Source organism: Arachis hypogaea, chromosome 4 (genome assembly GCF_003086295.3).
Source record: "Arachis hypogaea cultivar Tifrunner chromosome 4, arahy.Tifrunner.gnm2.J5K5, whole genome shotgun sequence".
NCBI classification, from domain to species: domain Eukaryota; kingdom Viridiplantae; phylum Streptophyta; class Magnoliopsida; order Fabales; family Fabaceae; genus Arachis; species Arachis hypogaea.
This window is the reverse complement of record NC_092039.1, coordinates 61,276,790-61,294,100: the sequence shown is the minus strand read 5'-3', so window position 1 is coordinate 61,294,100 and position 17,311 is coordinate 61,276,790. Positions and strand designations below refer to the sequence as shown.

The window sequence follows — 17,311 nt, the reverse complement described above, 5'->3', positions numbered from 1 at the left end:
ATCCTCTCTTATTACCATTAGATGCCTTGATATGTGTGTTAAGTGATCTCAGAGATTACAGGGCAGGAATGGCTCAGAGGATGGAAAGGAAGCATGCAAAAGTGGAAGGAATACAAGAAGTTGGAGAAATTGCTAAGCTGTCCAGCCTGACCTCTTTGCACTCAAACCGCTATAACTTTAGCTACAGAAGTCCAAATGACGCCGTTCCAGTTGCGTTGGAAAGCTAAGGTCCGGGGCTTCGATTTGATATATAATTTGCCATAGCTGCCCCGACGCTAGGCGACGCGAATGCGTGGGTCACGCGGACGCGTGACCTGGCAGTAACACAACCCGCGCGGCCGCGTGAGCCATGCGACCGCGTCACTTTTCCGCGACCTGTACGTACCAGAATATGCTGGGGGCAATTTCTGGGCTGTTTTTAACCCAGTTTGCGGCCTAGAAAACACAGATTAGAGGCTATAAAGTGGGGAAATCCATTCATTCATGAGGAGGCTCTCACATTCACAATTTTAGGAGTAGATGTAGTTTTTAGAGAGAGAGGCTCTCTCCTCTCTCTTAGGATTAGGATTTAGGATTTCTCTTAGTTTTAGGAGTGACTCTCAATCCTAGGTTCAACGTTCTTTTACTTTATATTCCTCTTTTTACTTTCAGATGCTTCAATGCTTGTATTAGATATGTTGCCTATTTGGCTTATGCTACATTCATGTTATGATTTTCTTAATTAATATTATTTGAGGTAATTCAGATTTAAGATTGCTTTGCTCTGTTTAAGATTGCTTTCAATTTAATTTAGATATTTTTCTCCCTTTTGGCCTTGGTTAAATAATTGGTGACTCTTGAGTTATCAAACTCATTGTTGATTGAGAATTGGAATTCTTCAAGAATTAATTCATCCACTTAACTTACCTTCATAGTTAGAGGTTAATAAAGTGGGAGAAAAATCCAATTCTCATTACAATTGATAAGGATAACTGGGATAGGACCTCCAGTCTTCATACCTTGCCAAGAGTTTATTTTACATTTATTTATTAATTTTTATTGCTTGAAAATATACCTGTGCACATTGCCCAAACTCCAAATTTCTCAAAACCCCAAATTTACAATCTCCATAACCAATAATAAGAACATACCTCCCTGCAATTCCTTGAGAAGATGACCCGAGGTTTGAATACTCGGTTATCAATTTCAAAGGGGTTTGTTACTTGTGACAACCAAAACGTTTATACGAAGGGATTTTTGTCGGTTTAGAGACTATATCTACAATGCGACTGTTTTTATGATATTCTTTACTGGCAAAAATCCTAACGTCAGTAACCCAATTTTATTCTAATTTTATCTATATTATTTTGTTTTCTTTTAGGTTGATGATCACGTGAAGTCACAAAGACAATTACAAAAATAAAGAAAAAAATCAAAAATAGCATTGAAAACAGCACACCCTGGAGGAAGGACTTACTAGCGTCTAAACGCCAGTAAGGGTAGCAATACAGGCGTTTACACGCCCAATCTGGCACCTTTCTGGGTGTTTAAACGCCAGAATAGGGCACCAGACTGGTGTTTAAACGCCAGAATAGGGCAACAGACTGTCGTTTAGACACCAGAACATGAAGGAAGGCTGGTGATGAGCGGATAATTTATATGCTTTTTGGCATTTTTAGGTAGTTTTTAGTAGGATCTAGCTACTTTTAGGGATATTTTTATTAGTTTTTATGCAAAATTCAAATCTCTGGACTTTAGTATGAGCTTGTGTGTTTTTCTGTGAATTCAGATATTTTCTGGCTGAAATTGAGGGACCTGAGCAAAAATCTGAAGGAGGCTGACAAAGGACTGCTGATGCTGTTGGAATCTGACCTCCCTGCACTTGAAATAGATTTTCTGGATTCTTACCTCTTCTCCTTCCTTTATTCTTTTATTCTTATACTCACATAAAGGAATCTCTATACTGTGACATAGAGGATTCCATATTTTCTTTATTTTCTTCTCTTTCATATGAGTAGGAACAAGGAAAAAGGCATTCTTGTTGAAGCTGATCCTGAACCTGAAAGGACTCTGAAGAGGAAATTAAGAGAAGCTAAAATACAACAATCCACAGACAACCTTACTGAAATTTTCGAACAAGAAAAGGATATGGCAGCCGAACCCAACAACAATAATGCAAGGAGGATGCTTGGTGATTATACTACACCTACTTCCAAATTTGATGGAAGAAGCATCTCAATCCCTGCCATTGGAGCAAATAATTTTGAGCTGAAACCTCAACTAGTTGCTCTAATACAACAGAACTGCAAGTTTCATGGACTTCCATCAGAAGATCCTTATCAGTTTTTAACTGAGTTCTTGCAGATCTGTGAGACTGTTAAGACTAATGAATTAGATCCTGAAGTCTACAGGCTCATGATTTTCCCTTTTGCTGTAAGAGACAGAGCTAGAACATGGTTGGACTCACAACCTAAAGATAGCCTGGACTTTTGGGATAAGCTGGCCACGACCTTCTTGGCTAAGTTCTTTCCTCCTCAAAAGCTGAGCAAGCTTAGAGAGGATGTTCAGACCTTCAAACAAAAAGATGGTGAATCCCTCTATGAAGCATGGGAACGATACAAGCAGATGACCAAAAGATGTCCTTCTAACATGCTTTCAGAGTGCACCATTTTGGATATATTCTATTATGGTCTATCTGAGTTCTCTAAGATGTCACTGGACCATTCTGCAGCTAGATCCATTCACCTAAAGAAAACACCTACAGAAGCTCAAGAACTCATTGACATGGTTGCAAATAACAAGTTCATGTACACTTCTGAGAGGAATTCTGTGAGTAATGGGACGCCTCAGAAGAAGGGAGTTCTTGAAATTGATGCTCTGAATGCCATATTGGCTTAGAACAAAATATTGACTCAGCAAGTCAACATGATTTCTCAAAGTCTGAATGGATGGCAAAATGCATCCAACAGTACTAAAGAGGCATCTTCTAAAGAAGAAGCTTATGATCCTGAGAACCCTGCAATAGCAGCGGTGAATTACATGGGTGAACCCTATGGGAACACCTATAATTCCTCATGGAGAAATCATCCAAATTTCTCATGGAAGGATCAGAAAAAGCCTCAACAAGGCTTTAATGATGGTGGAAGAAACAGGCTCGGCAATAGCAAGCCTTTTGCATCATCTTCTCAGCAATAGACAGAGAATTCTGAGCAGAGCCCCTCTAGCTTCACAAACATAGTCTCTGATATGTCTAAGGCCACTTTAAGTTTCATGAGTAAAACAAGGTCCTCCATCAAAAATTTGAAGGCACAAGTGGGCCAGCAGAGTAAGAAAATCACTGAAACTCCTCCTAGTACTCTCCCAAGCAATACAGAAGATAATCCGAAAAGAGAGTACAAGGCCATTGACATAATCAAAATGGCCAAACCTGGAGATGAAGGGGAGGACGTGAATCCCAATAAGGAAGACCTCATTGGACGTCTCCCAGACAAGAAGGAGTTCCCTATTGAGGACCTAAAGGAATCTGAGGCTCATATAGAGACTACAGAGATTCCATTAAACCTCCTTCTGCCATTCATGAGCTCTGAAAAATATTCTTCCTCTAAAAGGGATGAAAATGTAACTGGAGAGCAAGTTGCTCAATATCTAGGAGCTATCATGAAGCTGAATGGCAAGTTGTTTGGTAATGAGACTTGGGAATATACACCTCCCTTACTCATTAGTAAACTAGCTGCATGGGTTCAGCAAACTTTATCTCAAAAGAAATAAGATCCTGGTAAATTCTTAATATTCTGTACCATGGGCACCATGACCTTTGAAAAGGCTCTATGTGACCTGGGGTCAGGTATAAATCTTATGCCACTCTCTGTTATGGAGAAACTGGAGATCTTTGAGGTACATGCTGCCAAATTCTCATTACAGATGGCAGATAAGTCAGTAAGACAAGCTTATGGATTGGTAGAGGACGTGTTAGTGAAGGTTAAAGGCCTTTACACATTCCTGCTGATTTCATAATCTTAGACACTGGGAAGGAGGAGGATGAATGCATTATCCTTGGAAGACCCTTCCTAGCCACAGCAGGAGCTGTGATTGATGTTAACAGAGGAGAATTAGTCCCTCAATTGAATGGAGACTACCTTGTGTTTAAGGCCCAAGGGTATCCTTCTGTAAACATGGAAAAGAGGCACGATAAGCTTCTCTCAATACAGAGTCAAACAAAGCCCCCACAATCAAACTCTAAGTTTGGTGTTGGTAGGCCACAACCAAACTCTAAGTTTGGTGTCGAACCCCCACATTCAAACTCTAAGTTTGGTGTTGGGAGGTCCCAAGAATGCTCTGAAAATCTGTGAAGCTCCATGAGAGCTCACTGTCAAGCTATTGATGTTAAAGAAGTGCTTACTGGGAGGCAACCCAATTTTTATTTATCTATATTTTTATTATTCTTTTATGTTTTATTAGGTTCATGATCATGTGGAGTCACAAAACAAATACTAAAATTAAAAACAGAATCAAAAATAGCAAAGGAAACAGCACACCCTGGAGGAAGAACTTACTGGCATTTAAACGCCAGTAAGGAGCATCTAGCTGGCGTTCAACGCCAGAACAGAACATGAATCTGGCATTGAACGCCAGAAACAAGCAGCATCCTGGCATTTAAATGCCAGGATTACATCCTGAGGAGAGCTGGCGTTAGACGCCAGAAACATGCTGTAGACTGGCGTTGAACGCCCAAAACAAGCATAGAGCAGGCGTTTAATGCCAGAAAAAGCATCAATCGGCGTTAAACGCCAGGATTGCATGCAGAGAGCGTTTTACACGCCTAATTGGTGCAGGGATGATAAAACCTTGACACCTCAGGATCTGTAGACCCCACAAGATCACCTCAGATCCTCATCACCTCTTCACCACTCACATCCATCCTCTCTTCCCCATAAACCCCACATACCTTCAAAATTTAAAATCTCTTTCCCACCCAAACCCACCCTAAATGGCCGAACCAAACCCCTTTCATTCCACTATATAAACCCCTCCATCCTTCTTCATTCTCACACAACACAACCCTCTCCTTTCCCCCTTGGCCGAATACACATCTCTCTCCTTCTCCTCCAAATCTTCTTCTTCTTCTTCTATTCTTTCTCTTCTCTTGCTCAATGACGAGCAACATTCTAAGTTTAGTGTGGTAAAAGCATAGCTTTTTTGTTTTTCCATAACCACTGATGGCACCTAAGGCCGAAGAAACCTCTAGAAAGAGGAAATGGACGACAAAAGCTTCCACCTCTGAGTCATGGGAGATGGAGAGATTCATCTCAAAAGCCCATCAAGACCACTTCTATGAAGTTGTGGCCAAGAAGAAGGTGATCCCTGAGGTCCCTTTCATGCTCAAGAAAAATGAGTTTCTGGAAATTTGACTTGAGATTCAAAGAAGAGGTTGGGAAGTTCTGACCAACCCCATTCAACAAGTCAGAATCTTAATGGTTCAAGAGTTCTATGCAAACGCATGGATCACTAGGAACCATGATCAAAGTATGAACTCGAACCCAAAGAATTATCTTACAATGGTTTGGGGAAAATACTTAGATTTCAGTCCGAAAAATGTAAGGTTGGCATTCAACTTGCCTATGATGCAAGAAGATGCACGCCCCTACACTAGAAGGGTCAACTTTGATCAAAGGTTGGACCAAGTCCTTATGGACATATGTGTTGAAGGAGCTCAATGGAAAAGAGACTCAAGAGGCAACCCGGTTAATTGAGAAGACCGGATCTTAAGCCTGTGGCTAGAGGATGGTTGGAGTTCATCCAACGCTCTATCATTCCCACTAGCAACCGATCTGAGGTAACTGTGGATCGGGCTAGCATGATCTATAGTATCATGATTGGAGAGGAAGTAGAAGTTCATGAAATCATACCTCTAGAACTCTACAAGGTGGCTGACAAGTCCTCACCTTTGGCAACATGGACCAATTAAGGGTGGAACACCAAGAGCACTCCATCATTCTCCATGAGATTAGAGAAGATTAAAGAGCTATGAGGGAGGAGCAACAAAGGCAAGAAAGAAACATAGAGGAGCTCATGAGCACCATTGGTTCTTCAAGAGGAGGAAGACACCACCCTCACTAAGGTGGATTCATTCCTTAATCTCCTTGTCTATTTATTTTCTGTTTTCGGCTTTATGCTGTATGTTTTATCTATGTTTGTGTCTATGCCTTAAAGCTATGAATAACCCCATGAATCCTTCACCTCTCTTAAATGAAAATTGTGCTTAATTACAAAAGAATAAGAAGTACTTGGATTTCAAATTTTATCTTGAAATTAGTTTAATTATTTTGATGTGGTGGCAATACTTTTTGTTCTCTAAATGAATGCTTGAACAATGCATATTTTTTATCTTGTTGTTTATGAATGTTAAAGTTATTGGCTCTTGAAAGAATGATGAACAAAGAGAAATGTCATTGATAATATGAAAAATCATGGAATTGATTCTTGAAGCAAGAAAAAGCAGTGAAAAAAAGGGGGCAAAAAAAAGAGAGAAAGAAAAAGAAAAAAAAGCAAGCAGAAAAAGCCAATAGCCCTTTAAACCAAAAGGCAAGGGTAAAAAGGATCCAAGACATTGAGCATTAATGGATAGGAGGGCCCAAGGAAATAAAATCCAGGCCTAAGTGGCTAAATCAAGCTGTCCCTAACCATGCACTTGTGGCATGTAGGTCCAAGTGAAAAGCTTGAGACTGCATGTGTCTGTCACAATCTGAAAAGGTTCACACAGTTATGTGTCTGTCGCATTTATGTATTCGGTGGTAATACTGGAAAATAAAGTGCTTAGGGTCACGGCCAATACTCATAAAGTAGCTGTGTTCAAGAATCAACATACTGAACTAGGAGAATTAATAAAACTATCTAAAATTCTAAGTTCCTATAGATGCCAATCATTCTGAATTTTAAAGGAAAAAGTGAGATGCCAAAACTATTCAGAAGCAAAAAGCTACAAGCCCCACTCATCTAATTAGAACTAAGTTTCATTGATACTGTGGGATTCATTGTATATTCTCTTCTTTTTATCCTATTTTGTTGTCAGTTGCTTGGGGACAATCAACAATCTAACTTTGGTGTTGTGATGAGCGGATAATTTATACGCTTTTTGGCATTGTTTTTATATAGTTTTTAGTATGATTTAGTTAGTTTTTAGTATACTTTTATTAGTTTTGAAGAAAAATACACATTTTTGGACTTTACTAAGAGTTTGTGTGTTTTTCTGTGATTTCAGGTATTTTCTGGCAAAAATTGAGAGACCTGAGAAAAAATCTGATTCAGAGGCTGACAAAGGACTACTGATGCTGTTGGATTCTGACCTCCCTGCACTCGAAGTGGATTTTCTGGAGCTACAGAACTCCAAATGGTGCGCTTTCAATTGCGTTGGAAAGTAGACATCCAGGGCTTTCCAGAAATATATAATAGTTTATACTTTGCGCGAGTTTTGATGATATAAAATGGCGTCAAAACGCCAGCTCTCTGCCCTTTTCTGGCGTCAAAATGCCAGAACTGGCATAAAAATTGAAGTTAAATGCCCAAACTGGCATCAAAGCTGGTGTTTAACTCCAAGAAAGACCTCTACACATGAAAGCTTCAATTCTCATCACAATCACATACCAAGTGGGCCCAAAAGTGGATTTCTGCATCATTTACCTATTTCTGTAAACCCTAGTAGCTAGTTTCATTATAAATAGAACTTTTTACTATTGTATTTTCATCTTGGAATCTTGGTATCTATCTTTGATCAGTTTATGTGATCTTAGACATTGGGAGCTGGCCTCACGGCCATATCTAGACCTTGTTCTTATGTATTTTCAACGGTGGAGTTTCTACACACCATAGATTAAGGTGTGGAGCTCTGCTGTTCCTCGAGTTAGAATCAATTGGCAGCATTCTTGAGATCCAGAAAGTCTAAACCTTGTCTATGGTATTCCGAGTAGGATCTGGGATAGGATGACTGTGACGAGCTTCAAACTCGCGACTGTAGGGCATGGTGACAGACGCAAAAGGATGGTAAATCCTATTCCTACACGATCAAGAACCAACAGCTGATTAGCCATACGATATCTGTGCATGCTATTTTTCATCCGAGACGAGCAATCCGACAATTGATTAGCCGTACAGAAAACGTAGAGGACCATTTTCACTGAGAGGATGGAAAGTAGCCATTGACAACGGTGACACCCAACATACAGCTTGCCATAGAAAGGAGTATGAAGGATTGGAAGAAGGCAGTAGGAAAGCAGAGATTCAAAAGGAATAAGGCATCTCCGTACACTTATCTGAAATTCCCAACAATGATTTACATAAGTATCTCTATCTTTATTTTACGTTTTATTTATATTTTAATTATCAAAACTCTATGACTATTTTAATCCGCCTGACTGAGATTTACAAGGTGACCATAGCTTGCTTGAAGCCGACAATCTCCGTAGGATCGACCCTTACTCAGGTAAGGTTTATTACTTGGACGACCCAGTGCCCTTGCTGGTTAGTTGTGCGAAGTAGTGAAGAATAGTGATATTACAATTCTTTATACCAAGTTGTTGGCGCCATTGAGATCAAAATTTCGTGCACCAGCAGTGACAATATGCCAAAGGATAAATGTATCCTATTCCGACACAAGTGAGAAACGACAAATGATTCGCCCTACAGGAACTATAGCTGGACCATTTTCATTAAGAGGACGGATGGTAGCCATTGACAACGGTGATCCACCAACAAATAGCTTGCCATAGAAGGAGCCACGCGTGTTTGGAGAAGAAGATAGTAGGAAAGCAGAAATTCAGAGGGCAGAGCATCTTCGAAACCCCAACCTGTTCTCCATTACTGAATAACAAGTATCATTCATTTCATGTTCTTTTACCTTTTGCAAACAAAACACTTTTTATTATTAAACTCCTGACTAAGAGTTACAGGATAACCATAGCTTGCTTCAAGCCGGCAATCACCGTGGGATCAACCCTTACTAACGTAAGGTATTACTTGGACGACCCAGTGCACTTGCTGGTTAGTTGTGCGGAGTTATGAAAAGTGTGATCACAATTTCATGCACCAGTACACATACATGACGCGTACGCGTGGATTGAAAATCGCCAAGCGACGCGTACGCGTCGATGTTCGCACGTGACCTCATTAAAGTGAATCCGCTTGGGGCAAATTCTGGGCTTCCCAGGCCCAAATCCAACTCACTTCTGAAGCTATTAAACCCAAGGATTAGAAGGGGATCAACACACTTTTTACCAATTAGTCACTAAGTAGTTTTAGAAGTAGTTAGAGTTAGTTTCTAGAGAGAGAAGCTCTTTCTTCTCTCTAGAATTAGGATTAGGTTTAGATCTAGATCTACTTCTTTTCTCTTGCTTTAATTTTCCTTTTTCATCCTCAATTACTCTCTTGTAGTTGTAGCATTCTACTTCCCTTGTATTGTTAGTTGTAGTTTATGAATTCTCTTGTAGATCTACATTTCTTTTTAATGCAATTTGTGATTTCCATGTCTTTTCATGTTTGGTTTGGTCTTCCATTATTGCTTTCTTGCCTTTGTAGTTAGATCTCTCTTTAATTCTTGCAATTTGTGATGTTTACTTTTTTTTCCTTCTATGTTTTTGTTGAAATGCTTCTTTTAGTTATGAGCTAGATTTTTCTCCTCTTGGCTTCGGTTGAGTAATTGGAGATTCTTGAGTTATCTAATGCGCTTTTGTTGATTGATAATTGGAAGTTTCTAGTTGATTTGAATTCCACTAAAGCTAGTCTTTCCTTAGGAGTTGACTAGGACTTGAGGAATCAAATTGATTTATCCACTTGACATTCCTTCATAGTTAGAGGTTGACTAAGTGGGAGCAATGAACAATTGTTCTCACAATTGATGAAGATAATGAGGATAGGACTTCAAGTTCTCATACCTTGCCAAGAGCCTTTTACATTTGAGTTCATTTACTTTCTTGCCATTTACTATTCTTATTCCTTATTCAAAACCCCAAAATATACATCTCATAACCAATAGCAAGAACAGTTCCCTGCAATTCCTTTGAGAGACGACCTGAGGTTTGAATACTTAGGTTTATTTTTATAGGGGTTTGTTACTTGTGACAACCAAATATATGTATGAAAGGATTCTTTGTTGGTTTAGAAACTATACTTGCAACGAGAATTCATTTGTGAAATTCTATACCATCAAAAATTCATTCAGGATGGAACGACTAGGAATAGATCAAAGAAATGAAGAAGAAAAGCATGCAAGAAATCATGGAAAATTAAGGATTTGGGATGCACTCATCGACGTGCATGCGCAGCAGACGCGCACGCGTGGAATATAAAGTCGCATGGCGATGCGTACACATACATGACGTGTACGCGTGGATAGCCTTCTTTCTTCACACTTCTTTTCTCATCTCCTTTCCATTTCTTTCCTTCTCCTTCCCTCTTCTCTTCTCTTACACCTCATCCAACACTTCCAAACACCAACTATAACCATTTCTTTAGTTAGTTAGTAGTTGTTTAGTTAGTTAAGAGCTCATTTCATTTTCTCTTTTTCATTATAAGTGTTGGATTATTAATTTGGTTGCTATTCATTGCTGCTTATTATTAATTGAATGCTATTTTAGCACAACTATTTTTGATATTCATTGTTGGATTTTCTTGTTGAGGTTACAATTCATTACTTGGTTTTGAGTTCTTCATGCTTAATTTTGTGAATACCAAGTGATGTGTGGAAAACGATCCAACACAAAACTCACCGGCAAGTATACCGGGTCGCATCAAGTAATAAAACTCACGGGAGTGAGGTCGATCCCACAGGGATTGAAGGATTGAGCAATTTTAGTTTAGTGGTTGATTTAGTCAAGCGAATCAAGTAGTGGTTGAGTGGTTTATCATTAACAGAAACTAAATTGCTTGGAATGTAATGGGAGAGGGGAGAATTTCAGTAAATTAAAGAGCAGAAAAGTAAAAGATGCTAAATCTTAAAGAACAAGAAATTAAATGACTGAAACTTAAAGTGCAAGAAATGTAAATTGCAGTAACTTAAAGTGCAAGAAATATAAATTGCTTTAATGAAAAAGGGATTTGAGGATTGGGAGTTCAGAATTCAAACAAGGAAAATTAAATTGCAACAATTAACTAAACAAGAGATGAATTGAAATAGACTAGATCTCAAACAGAAATGGAAATTTATTTGCAGCAGGGATTCACAGAAGAACCCAAAAGGAAAATGGGATCTCAGGGCTCCAGAGACTAGACAGCAGAGTCTAGATCTCAATTGCCTTCCCAGATCCAAGTTCACAAAGCAATTAACAAGAAATTAAAGAAGAAGCAGTAAAGGAAATGAAATTGAACTAAATTATGCAGAAGAGAAATTAAAGAGATCTTGAATGGAGATTGAGACAGAATTTCCTCAATTCATCACACCCAAGACTCAAACAAGAAAAGTAAAAATGCTCAAGCAAGAACGAGGAAGAAGAGAGATCAATTATCCTCCCCAATTCTCTGAAATCTCAGTTCCTAGCTCTCAGTGAAGTCTCAGAATTCAAAACTCAAAAGAAGGTTCAAAAGTTTCAAAGTAAAGTAAAAGTTCAAAGCTCAAAAGAAAGGTCCTAATTACATCAAACTATCTCCTATTTATACACTTTCTATTCTTGGATCTTGGGATTTGAATGGGCTTTTGATTTGGTGAAGAAATGTATTAAATTGGATTTTTGATTCAATTTTTAGCCCATGAAAAATTGCTTCCAGGAGGCTGCCCTGCCCTTGTGGAGGGCAGGGCAGAAAATGGTGCGTGCGGCCCTTGGTGCATGTTGCTTGGTGCGTGTGGTGCTACAGGATGCTGCCCTGCCCTTGTGGAGGGCAGGGCAGAGTTTTTTGGTGTGCCAGATTTTGCTGCCCGTGCGTGCTGCTGCTGCTGCTGAGACCCCCTTGGTGCGCCAGATTCTGCCCATGCGTGCGTGCTGGCTGTGCACCACAAAATGCTGCCCTGCCCTTGCGGAGGGCAGGGCAATGTTTCCAAAAGTGAAGCTCCGCGTTCGAAACTCGGTGGATGCACACGCTACTTCTTTTTCTTGGTTTTCTTGGCACCAAAGTAAGGCCTAGTTCCTTGCTTCCTCATGGTGCCGAGTTCAATCCTTGTGGCAAGCATTGGTAAGCTTTTTCTTTGAATTATTCTTGATTGGAGCCCGATATTGCTCTTGAGGAGGGTAGGGCAGAATTTTTGTTCCCTTTGGTCCTTGGCATCAAATTGTGCTTCGCCCTTGTTGTGGGCAGGGCAGTGTTTCTTCTCAGAGCTTGTTTCATTATGTTGCCCTCCTGGAGGGCATGTGCCCTTGTGGAGGGCAATGTTTGCTTCCTCCCTTCCATGCGCCACACTCTTTTCTCCTTGGGCCACGCTTTCTTAAGCCACGTTTTTCCTTTTTTTCTTTCTTTCTTCACCTATAAGAAACCAAAACAACCACTCAAAGTATCTCTAAATTCACAAGGTTTATAATTCATTAAAAATCAATTAATTCTTGCTCAAACCTCATGATTTAGCATCAATTTAATGGTAGTTGTTTGATTCAAAGAAGTTATGCATTTTCATTCCAAATCACTTACTTGAGATGCAAGAAAGTGCATAAAGACTAATAAAACAAGTGAAATTAGCTTGAAAAATGGGTATATGATGACTTGTCATCACAACACCAAACTTAAATCTTGCTTGTCCCCAAGCAAGCATCAAAACTAAGAGAAAATGAAATGAACAAGGAGAGCAATTATATCCTTATTAGGCATGTAGCAGAACTTGATTTATGGAGTTTTTATGCAGACAATGACAACCCAAGTTATTGTTTGCTGTTACATAATATACACCTTTTCTCAAAGGCTTACTAAACTTGCTGTTATAAGGTTTACTCTTTAATTACTCCCTTGCTAACTTTTCTTTTCTTATGTTGCTCAACAAGCTTATTATTCTTTTGGAAGCTTGGTGTCTACTGTTGCAGTAGTAGCCTTTGGCTTTATTTTTTTTTTTACTCAACATCTTTCCACCATAGACACATGGCTCACTATTTCCTCCTAGGATCATTGATGCCCAGCATCTCTTTGGATAACTAAATGTTCTGTATCTAAGTTGCTCTTTATTGTGGAATTTCAATTGGCCATCCCAAATCAGTTGATCTAAGTGGCCGGGTTTTGAAATACCCCTCAGAATTTACTTATCCAAGCATATCCTAGTACAAGAACACCACAGGCATGTGTCCTAGGGTCCAAGCTATTGGTGTCCAGCCTTTATTCTTTGTTTTTCTTGCCATATTGGCTTTTTCTTCTTCCTTTTCTTTCTGTATCATTTTGTTTTATTCTCAAGGGTTTTTTTTCTTTATTGATAGGAACTTTTATAACAGCAAGCTAGCTCACACTTTAATGAAAATGATACTATGCAGCAATTATTTCATGAGTTATGCATTTAATCAAACACATACACCACCATTAACTTCCATTCTAACTTATGCAACATTGGATATTTACTTTCCAATTCAAACAATTCTCTTTTATTCAAGCATATGGGAAACATAACAAAATTCAGCTAGGTGATGGATGACAAGCAAAATTCAGATTTAGCATTTCTCTAGCTACTTATTAAGTGACAAAGAAAAATAAAATAAAAACGATGCACGAAGTAAAAGAAATGAACAATGGAGGCATATCATGTTTCAGACATGCATCTCCTTATTAAGGGTATGAAGGAAGAAGTATGAAAGAACTTTGCCACCTTCTAATGATTGTGGCTGCTGCTTGATTCTCCCTTTTTCTTCTTTCTCTTTCCTAACTTGGAGTAGTCTCGGACTTCTTCACCAGGGCAGCTTCTATCCCAGACAGAATCTAAGAGCCCTAAGAGTCCAACTTCTTCCAATCTGTTAAGTGTTAACTCCGTCTAATGATGAGACCTTGCTTTTTGATTGGCTTCAAATTCAGGGCATTGCTCAAATGGCTTGATCTGTGGATTGAGTGTTGGCAAATTTTGGGTTAAATACTCCAACCTTGCTTGTATGTTTTCATCACTCTCCATTCTTTGCACATATCTAATTTCTTCCATAGTGTGATGAATATTCTTCCATTGATACAGGTTGTGACTATATTCCCCTGCTTTAACTTTACTAAAATACAGCTTATCATATGATTCTTTGAATTCTTTGTATTGCTCTTTTTGTCCTTCAAGAATCTGTGCTTGAAATTCTTGCTGCTGAGTCATCATTTGTTATTGCCATCTCTCTTGCTTCTCCTCCATTTGACGCTGCCAAGCTTCTCGTTCCTCTTTATCCCTCAAATATTGCTCCCTAAACCCTAGATGGGGCTCTAGATATTGCTCTTGGTGCCCCTGATTTTGGTCTTGTTGAGCTTGCATGAGTTGCTGAGATAGCTCTTTAATTGTTCTTTGTAGCTGGCTCATGTCTATGGCACTATGAGCTTGATTTCGTCCTTCCTCTCTTTGTGATCTCCTTTGTCTGGGAGCTGCCACCCCCTCTTGATCATCTTCTTCATTCATTCCTTCCATACTCTTCTTGGTGATTCCTTTTCCCTTTTTCACTTTTTCTGTGTCCTCATCTTCAAAGATCACTCCAGCTTTGTTGCATAGCCTAAGGATGGTACTTGGATGTCCAAGACCACTTGATTTACTTGTGCTGTTAGCCATCTCTTGAATACTGTCGGCTATGAGTTGTGCGAGGTTGACTTCACCTCCATGTAAGATGCAGTATGTCAAGAGTGCTCATTTGATTGTGACCCAAGAAGCGTTTCCAGTAGGGAGGATAGACCTTCTTACTATCTCATACCATCCTTTGGCCACAGGAGTAAGATTTATTCTCCTCAAGTGGCTTGGAACTCCTTTTGAATCTCTTTCCCAATCTGTATTTTCCACACATAACCCTTGCAAGATCTCATCAGGATTGTTTTCCATCTGCAATCTGGTCTCATAACTAGGCTCTGCATACGTTATGGTTCTCAACTTTAGGGCTCTAGTGATGGCTGACGGACTGAAATTCACTTCAACTCCTCTGACATAACTTGTGTAGGGGACACTATCTTTGTTCTCTTTTACAGCATTTGCATAGAACTCCCTGATCATGACTGCATTGATGTCAACAAGAGGAGCACATAAAAGTTCCCACCTTCTTTCTTTAGTGATTTGCCTCATGATGGGGTATTCCCCGTCCTTCAACTCAAGGCCCTTCTCATAGATAACATTCTTTGTCTTCATGAATCTATGATATTTCCCTTCATGGAACTGGGATCTAAATTTTCTTGTATCATATGATGGAGGCTCGGTCACCATTGGTTCCTTTCCTGGCCTTCTTTTTAAACTTGAGGAGGCCATTAGATTTGAAGTGAAAATGAGGGAAAAATGGAAATAAGAAAAGAATGTGTTGTGTTTGGGATGATGCTAGGTTTTGTTGTGCAAGAGAAAAGAATTGTTGGTTTTAGTTTCGGGAGTAGAGGAGATTATGGTTTACAAGTGAAAGTGGTTTGTATGAATGTGTAAGCCATTTAGTGCTAACGGCTATTTATAGGCAAATTCTTCAAACTTTCTAACAAAACCATAATGAATGAGGAAGGAGTTTGTTAGTGCTCATGAAGGGTTGAGATTGAGTTGATCATACAGAAGGTTTATGGATTGAACGGTCTGCATGCCTTGTTGAGGCTTTGACGAGGATTCTCTTCTCATTGGTTGCATGCATTTAGGAGTTCGATGATGCATGCATGCAAATTTTGCTTCCCAAGGAGCGCATTTCTCTAGGCACATGTGACTATTCCTCACTTAGCTTGTCCTAGCCGTGGCCCCTCCTTGCATTTGTCACAATCTCTTCCTCCTAAATAAACCTAAACAGCTAGCCTTAGAACATTAATATAGACGTTGGCAAGTGATTTGCAATAAAGAAGAAGGTTGTTTTGTTTTGTTTATTATTACTATTTTTTTTGTGATCAATTGTGTCCCTTAATTAGAGATACTAAAAGTTGGTAAACACCAAACTTATCTCTTATTGAGGGGATGGCTTAGCAATGCAAACCATTCTTCACAATTGACGTATTTTATATTTCAAAAAAAAAATAATAATGCATGATCCCTTTCTGTATGGTTTTGATTCCATGAATAGGAAATGACCTGCTGAACATTGTTACATATGCAGACACCAAACTTAGTGTTTGGTCATATGCTTCATCAAAATGATTTTTCATATGTTCTAAGAATAGCCCCCTTTCTTTTGAAAAGCAAATATTGGGTGCGCCTTAAGGAACACCAAACTTAGAAGTCTGACTTATGCTCTAAAACAATGTATGCATTTATCAAATATGAAAGTTCAAAATCATACTCAGGAAGTCATAGCTTATTGGATAAAAGAAAAGACAAAAATCTTAAATCATGGTTTGCCTCCCATGAAGCGCTCTTTTATTGTCACTAGCTTGACATTGAACCCCCTTTAAGGTGGTTGATGCTGGTGATGTCTCAACTTGTCCCCTCTCACTGTAAGCTTTCTCTGTGTGCCTTGATGCTCAATTTCAATGTGCTCAAGAGAGAGTACTTGGTTGACAGTGTAATGATCTTCTGTTCCCAACTGTTGATACACTAGTTGCACCTTGTCACCTTTGGAAAATCCCTCAGTTGGGATTTTCTTATTCTTCCACCCTTTGTAAGCCTTCTTCTTGTTCTTCATCTTTTTCTTTCTTGTTGATCTTTCTCCCTTGGCAGTGACTTGGGTTGTGATACCTCCCTTTTTGTTTATTATCTCTACTTCTTTTTGAATTCCTTCTCCTTCTTGCACCTGCTCATTTTTCTGTTCTACTGTGTTGTTGGTTGCTTGCCCTGGAAGAAAGTTACTACTTGTCTTGCTTGTTTCTTCTTTACTTTGTGATTCTGGAAATACTTTCAGGGTGATACTTTCTTCATGCATCCTGAGGGTTAGATCTCCCTGCTCTATATCTACAATGGCTCTAGCAGTGGCCAAAAATGGTCGACCAAGTATTATGGAGTCATTCTCATTCTCTGCTGCATCTAGGATCACAAAGTCTGCTGGAAAGATGAACTTGTCAACCTTAACTAAAAGGTTTTTAATCAACCCTTTAGGATATACTACTGATTGGTCTACCAATTCCAAGGACATCTATATTGGTTTCACCTCTCCTATGCCAAGCTTTTTCACTAAAGAAGATGGAATTAGATTTATACTTGCTCCTAAGTCACACATCCCCTTGTTGATGAATAGACTTCCAATAGTGCAAGGTAGGAAGAAACCTCCAGGATATTCAAGCTTGGGAGGAAGTCCTTTTCTGATTAGTGCAATGCATTCTTCAC

The 17,311-nt window shown here is 39.2% G+C and overlaps 1 non-coding gene across 1 annotated transcript; it reads right to left on the bottom strand.

Annotated features, from left to right (window-relative positions):
* Window positions 1–2,526: 2,526 nt before the first annotated feature.
* On the bottom strand, window positions 2,527–2,634 carry LOC112799182 (small nucleolar RNA R71). Its single transcript, XR_003200759.1, has one exon. It is a non-coding gene; the product is annotated as a small nucleolar RNA R71 (small nucleolar RNA).
* Window positions 2,635–17,311: the final 14,677 nt, after the last annotated feature.